Here is a 7,500-nt window from a genome sequence, read left to right as displayed (position 1 = left end):
AGACTCACTTTGACTATATATGTTGTAGCAAGAGATTGTTTCTCGCTTACGGCCATACCAGCCTGGGTACCCCGTCAGCGATCTCGGAAGCTAAGCAGGGTCGGTCCTGGTTAGTACTTGGATGGGAGACCGCCTGGGAATACCAGGTGCTGTAAGCATTTTGTCCACGAGGGTGTGCCCCTGCACTATTTCATCAGCAACACTGCCTTGTAGTAAGCATTTAATGATGAATTGACTAAATGCAGCTTCCTGCCTTTTTAATAGGATCAAATTTCCTTGTGTTTTCAATTAGCATCTGCCTTGTATTTATAAGACAAACAAGAATATTGTTGCTGAATGCAGCTTGTGTGTGCTTTGTGCTCCTTTGCCCTGTTCAAATGATGAAAGGAAATAAAGTTTGTATTTTATCCAACTAACTGTGCTAAAAAGTGATGGGAACAGTGTTTGTAATTTCTTCTACTTTTTCAGTGACACAAAGTTCAAGCTGCTTATCTAATTTTTGAAAATGCAATGTCTGTTTATCACACTCACTTTGACTATATATGTTGTAGCAAGAGATTGTTTCTCGCTTACGGCCATACCAGCCTGGGTACGCCCGATCTCGTCTGATCTCGGAAGCTAAGCAGGGTCGGGCCTGGTTAGTACTTGGATGGGAGACCGCCTGGGAATACCAGGTGCTGTAAGCATTTTGTCCACGAGGGTGTGCTCTTGCACTATTTCATCAGCAACACTGCCTTGTATTAAGCATTTAATGATGAATTGACTAAATGTCTGTTTTATCAGACTCACTTTGACTATATATGTTGTAGCAAGAGATTGTTTCTCGCTTACGGCCATACCAGCCTGGGTACACCCGATCTCGTCTGATCTCGGAAGCTAAGCAGGGTCGGGCCTGGTTAGTACTTGGATGGGAGACCGCCTGGGAATACCAGGTGCTGTAAGCATTTTGTCCACGAGGGTGTGCCCCTGCACTATTTCATCAGCAACACTGCCTTGTAGTAAGCATTTAATGATGAATTGACTAAATGCAGCTTCCTGCCTTTTTAATAGGATCAAATTTCCTTGTGTTTTCAATTAGCATCTGCCTTGTATTTATAAGACAAACAAGAATATTGTTGCTGAATGCAGCTTGTGTGTGCTTTGTGCTCCTTTGCCCTGTTCAAATGATGAAAGGAAATAAAGTTTGTATTTTATCCAACTACCTGTGCTAAAAAGTGATGGGAACAGTGTTTGTAATTTCTTCTACTTTTTCAGTGACACAAAGTTCAAGCTGCTTATCTAATTGGTGAAAATGCAATGTCTGTTTATCACACTCACTTTGACTATATATGTTGTAGCAAGAGATTGTTTCTCGCTTACGGCCATACCAGCCTGGGTACGCCCGATCTCGTCTGATCTCGGAAGCTAAGCAGGGTCGGGCCTGGTTAGTACTTGGATGGGAGACCGCCTGGGAATACCAGGTGCTGTAAGCATTTTGTCCACGAGGGTGTGCTCTTGCACTATTTCATCAGCAACACTGCCTTGTAGTAAGCATTTAATGATGAATTGACTAAATGCAGCTTCCTGCCTTTTTAATAGGATCAAATTTCCTTGTGTTTTCAATTAGCATCTGCCTTGTATTTATAAGACAAACAAGAATATTGTTGCTGAATGCAGCTTGTGTGTGCTTTGTGCTCCTTTGCCCTGTTCAAATGATGAAAGGAAAAAAAGTTTGTATTTTATCCAACTACCTGTGCTAAAAAGTGATGGGAACAGTGTTTGTAATTTCTTCTACTTTTTCAGTGACACAAAGTTCAAGCTGCTTATCTAATTGGTGAAAATGCAATGTCTGTTTATCACACTCACTTTGACTATATATGTTGTAGCAAGAGATTGTTTCTAGCTTACGGCCATACCAGCCTGGGGGCGCTAATCCTTGATTGGAGAAGTGACGACAGGTGCGAGTAATTGAGCTGTGAGTGTTTGCTTGAGAGTGTTTGCTCGAGAGCTATTTTCGTTTCTTTTTTGGATTTTGCAATATAATTTATTGTTTTTTCATTTGGATAGTTTTTCGTTTTGTTTAGTTTTCCCCCCCTGCAGTTTTGCTGCCTGGGGGAGGTTTTTTCGCTTTCATTTTTGATTCACAATGACGGACAACATGGCAACGACAAACGGAACGGACAAAGACAACGAAAATGCGCAACGGAAGGAAAACGAAAAAGGAGGAATGAAATATGGAAAAGAATACACGGTGGCAATTGAGTTGGTGGGAGAAGATAAGGTGACGACGATGGAATTACTACGAGCAATTAAGGAGACGTGTGGAGAGGTGGTGGGATGCCGAATGAAAGGAGATAAGAAATATGAAATTACGATGAGAAACGGAAAAGGTAAAGAACGGCTAATGGACGGTATACGGATAAAGGACAACAAGATACTGGCGAGAGATGTGAATATTAATGAATTGGTGGTGTCTTTTATGAATCTACCGGTATATATAGAAGATAAAGTGATACTGGACAAGTTGAGAAGCTGGGGAGTAACGGCCGTATCGGAGATAAGGAGGAGAGTTTGGCCTGGAACGGAGGTGGTTGACGGAACAAGGTTCTGTAAAGTTAAATTTACGGAAAAAGTCACATCATTGCCATATTCCACAAAAATTGAGACGCTGGAAGGAGCTGAATACTTCAGGGTGATCCATGACAAGCAGGTCAGAGTTTGTCGATTGTGCATACAACCTGGGCACATAGTTAAAGATTGCCCTGAATTCAAGTGTTTCAAGTGCGGCAATCAAGGCCATTATGCGAGAGAGTGTGTCGGAGAGAAGGAAAGGAATGTTTGTGGTAGATGCAGAAAGAGATTGGCGGAATGCAACTGTGGAGAAGTTATGACTGAAGAGGGGAGTCAAGTACTATTCGAGGAAGCAGTTGTATTGTCGGAAGAAGGAGAAGAAGATGGAGGAGATGATGTGGTGGAAGGTGGAGAGACGGAGGAAGGAAGAAGGGAGAAGAAGGAAGACCAGAAGATTAACGAAATTGGGAGCAGCATGGATTCAGAAATAAGAAGATGGAGTTTTCAGGAGGAGGGGGGGAGTGGACTGGGGGGAAGCTCGGGGGACTCACAGGTTTTAGGGGAAAGCACAGCACAAACAAGTAACTCGGGGGGTGAAGAAATGGAGAGGGTTTTAAGTTTAATGACAATAATAGAGACGGGTATGAACACGGGGAGCACAACGACGACAATATATGAGACGGAGATGAACATTCCAGAAACGGCGGAGAACACGGGGAGCACAACGACGACTACACATGAGACGGAGATGAACATTCCAGAAACGGCGGAGAACACGGGGAGCACAACGAACATTCCAGAATCGGCGATGAACACGGGGAGCACAACGGACGAGGGTGTAAAGAAGAAAAGTTGGCTGGATGAAATGGACTTGGAGGAGATATCGGACTCGGATGATGGGGAAAAGTTTGAAAGAATGAGAGGAGGATACAGGAAGAGGAAAGCAGCGGAGGGGGGGGAGAGAAAGGGTGGAAGAGGAAAGAAACTGGATAAAAGGTAGAGGATAATGAAATTATATTTTATAATTTTATTATTTATTAGTATGGTCACAATAATGTCGATAAATGCGAATGGGTTGAGAACAATAGGAAAATTTAATAGAATAGTACACATAAAGAATTCTGATATTTTATGTATTCAAGAGACGCACTGGGATAATATGTGTGTTTTAGAAGTACAGAAAATATGGAGGGATTTTATTTATGTAAACAATGGTAGGGGGAATTCATGTGGGGTTGCAATTTTAATAAGGAAGGATGTAGTAGAAAATGTGAAGAAGATATATAATGATAATAATGGGCGGATTTTAATTTTAGACTTTGAGTATATGATTAGGGTTTTTAGGATTATAAATATTTATGCGCCGAATAATGAAATAGAGAGAAGGAATTTATTTTTAGAATTAGCGAAATGGTGCAAGGGAAACTGTATTTTAGTTGGGGATTTTAATGTAAAAATGGATAGACTAGATATGACAAGGGGAGCTATTTTTAGAAGTGATGTATCTAGGGGGGTTTTAAGGAAAATGATGGTTGAAAACAATTTAATTGATATATGGAGGGAGGAGAATCCGAATAAGAGAGAATTTTCTAGAAGGCAGGTGGTTTTAGGGGAATTGAAACAGACACGGATAGATTTGGTTTTAGTAAACGAAGGGTTAAGGAATTTTATGAAGGATATTAAATATATTTTTACAACTTTTAGTGATCATGCTGGGTTAACATTTTCGGTGGGGTTAGATAAGGAAAGGAAAGGGGGGGGGAATATGGTGTATGAATGCAGGGTATCTAGGTGATGAGGAATACGGGAAACAACTTAAATCTTTGATAGAAGATGAAATGGAGGATAGGCAAAAAGGGAATGATAAGTGCAAGTGGTGGGAAAATGTTAAAGAAAAAATAAAAGTTTTTAGTATTAGATATGCAAGGAAGAAGAGGAGTAGGATGACAAGAGCAGAAAATTATTTAAGAACAAAATTGAATGAAGAAATGAAGAAATGTGATAGTGATCCTGATTATACTATTGAAAAGTTTTTAGATTTAAAAGAAAAATTGAGCAAATGTGAAATAGATAAGTGTAAGGGTGCAATTATAAGAAGTAGGGCAAAATATGTTTTAGAAAGGGAGAAATGTACGTCGTTTTTTCTTGGTTTAGAGAAAACTAAACAGATGAAATCATATATTAGTGAGATTGAAAATGTAAAGGGTGAAGTGGTAATTGATTATGTTGAAATATTAGAAACTGTACAGAATTTTTATAAGGATTTATTTAAGAAAGGGGAGGTGGAGGAGGGGTGTGTAAAAGAGATTTTAAGTAGTGTGGATGTGCAAATTGGTGTTGAAGATAAGCAAATGTGTGATAGGAAGATAACAATGGATGAAGTGAAAGATGCAATTAAGGGTTTACAAATAAATAAAAGTCCTGGAGTAGATGGACTAATTGCAGAGTTTTATAAAATGTATGAAAGTATTTTAGCACCTATTTTATTAGAAGTATATCAATATATGGAAGACAATGATACTGTTTCAGATTCCATGGTGACAGGGCTGATATCGATTTTATATAAAAATAAGGGGAGCAAACTGAAACTAGAAAATTATAGGCCAATTAGTTTATTAAACTCAGATTATAAGATTTTAGCTAAGATACTGGCAAATAGGATGAAGATGGTTTTAAATGATATTATAGCACCTACACAAAATTATAGTGTGCCTGGAAGAGATATAGCAGATACCATAACTACACTTAGAGATGTGATAAATAAAATGAATAGTGACAAGATGGGGGGGATTGTTTTAAGTATAGATTTTAATAAAGCTTTTGACAGGGTGGAACATGATTTTATGTTTAGGGTACTGGAAAAGTATGGGTTTGGAAATGGTATAATAAGATGGATAAAATTATTATATAGAAAGGCTAAAAGTAGGGTTAAATGTAATGGGGTTTTAACAGATTCTTTTATTCTTGAGAGGTCAGTGAGACAGGGGTGCCCTTTATCAGCTTTATTGTTTGTTTTATCAGTAGAACCCTTAGCGGCATACCTTAAAAAAGATCATTTTATAAATTGTGTAGAGACTCCGCAAGGAGGTTTTAGTTTAATTCATCAATATGCAGACGATACCACAATTACAGTCAGAGATGAGGGAAGTGTTAAAAGGGTGATGGAGTGTTTTAAAGTATATGAGAAAGCCTCAGGAGCTAAAGTGAATATGGAAAAGTCAGTAATAATGTATGTTGGGAAGAATAATGAGGGGACTTTTCCTTTTAAGGTGGTAAATGATTATTTTAAGGTGTTAGGTGTGTTTTTAGGGGTGAAGGAACAAGAAGCTAGGGATCTGACATGGAGTGGGGTTATAAATAAAGTTAGGAAGGTAGTAAATATGTGGAGGGGGAGGGCTTTGAAATTAAAAGGGAAAGTAATTGTTGTAAATTCCTTGCTGATGTCAATTTTTATTCATGTCATGAACGTTTTAGATGTACCAGAATGGGTTTTATCTGAAATGAATACGATTTTAGTTGATTTTTTATGGGATGGGAAAGGAGCGAAAATTTCTTTTAAAACATTGATTGCAGGATATGAGGAGGGGGGTTTGAAGTTGGTGGATTTAAATGTAAGGAAAAAAGCAATTAGAGTTAAAATGGTACGGAAATATTTATATGGTGAACTAGATTATGGATGGAAAAGATTTTTTAAGGAGTATTTGCAGGAGGTTGGGAGGATGGGGGACAATGGTTTATTGATGTGCATGAAAAAAGAAATGTTAAGTAATATACCATTGTTTTATAGAGAAGTGTTTGAAGCTTGGGGGGAGTTTTTACCAAATATTTATTATGAGTGTACCATTTTAGACAATATTTTAAATCAGCCAATTTTCTTAAATCCCAAGATACAATATAATAATAAGATGTTGTTTTGTAAATATTTTATGAGGGCTGGGATGAGACAGATTGGGGATATTTTATACGAGGTCATTCCAGGGTTTCTTACTGTACAAGCGATCTATGATAATGTTTGTGAAGTAGAAGATGAAATAAGTAAAACTACAATAGAAAATATGTATAAGAGAATTTTAGGGTGTATTCCTGAAGAATGGGTGCTTTTAATAAATACAGAGGTGGTTGAGAGGGCTAAGGGTTTACCGGTTTTATATTATGAAAGTAATGGGGAGAAACATGTTTTATCAGGTTTGAAAGTTAAAAAGATTTATGAAAAATGTATTTTAAGAGAGATAAAAGCTCCTGCTTCAGAAAAAGTGTGGTCTAGGGTATTTGTAAATATAGATGTAAAATCAATATGGAAGAATGTCAATGTTAAATATAATTCTATAGAATGTGAAGATAATGATTTTAAATTGAAACATAATAGGATTTTTACGAACGTGGTTTTACATCAAATAAATAGAGACATTAAAAGAGAATGTGATATTTGTGGTACGGAGGTGGAAAATTTTATGCACTTTTTTATTGAATGTAGTAGATTACAAGGGTTTCATGAGTTTATAAAGGGGCTTTTAGAACAACATTGGGGAGAAGATATTGTAAATGGGGTTGAGTGGAGGAGGTTGTTTCTATTTGGTATAAATGGAAAAAGCAAAGTTTTTAATATTAATTTGATGAATTTTGTTCTTAGCCATGCTAGATACGCTGTAAGACAAAGAAGGAATTTAGGACATTATGAAGGGAAAATTGTGAGTGTGGAGGTTTTATTTAAAAGTATTTTAGAGAAAGATATTGAACTAATATATAAATATGGAGGATGTAATTTTGAAAAACTGTTTGTGTGGGGGAGCACTTTTATCGAAATTGATCAAAATGGAAAACTTGCTTTTAATTATTAATTGGTTTTAGTGGATGATTGTGTTTTTTAATTGGTTTTATTTTCTTTTCTTTTTTGATTTTGTAAAAGGATGAATTGTTCATCCTTTTTATTATTATTGTTTGAATATTGTA

At 37.1% G+C, this 7,500-nt stretch overlaps 3 non-coding genes and 1 pseudogene across 3 annotated transcripts; all 4 read left to right on the top strand.

The window, feature by feature from the left end:
• The first annotated feature begins 44 nt into the window (after positions 1-44).
• LOC145853638 (uncharacterized) lies at positions 45-158 on the top strand (annotated as a pseudogene).
• A 409-nt stretch (positions 159-567) lies between these two features.
• Positions 568-686, top strand: LOC123734765 (5S ribosomal RNA). Its single transcript, XR_006764950.1, has one exon. It is a non-coding gene; the product is annotated as a 5S ribosomal RNA (ribosomal RNA).
• A 139-nt stretch (positions 687-825) lies between these two features.
• LOC123734764 (5S ribosomal RNA) lies at positions 826-944 on the top strand. The gene has a single exon (XR_006764949.2). It is a non-coding gene; the product is annotated as a 5S ribosomal RNA (ribosomal RNA).
• A 409-nt stretch (positions 945-1,353) lies between these two features.
• LOC145856638 (5S ribosomal RNA) lies at positions 1,354-1,472 on the top strand. The gene has a single exon (XR_014377529.1). It is a non-coding gene; the product is annotated as a 5S ribosomal RNA (ribosomal RNA).
• Positions 1,473-7,500: the final 6,028 nt, after the last annotated feature.

The sequence above is a fragment of the Salmo salar genome, chromosome 08 (genome assembly GCF_965601325.2).
Source record: "Salmo salar chromosome 08, fSalSal1, whole genome shotgun sequence".
NCBI lineage: Eukaryota > Metazoa > Chordata > Actinopteri > Salmoniformes > Salmonidae > Salmo > Salmo salar.
Note: the sequence above shows the minus strand (reverse complement) of the source record. Positions and strands in the feature narration are given on the sequence as shown.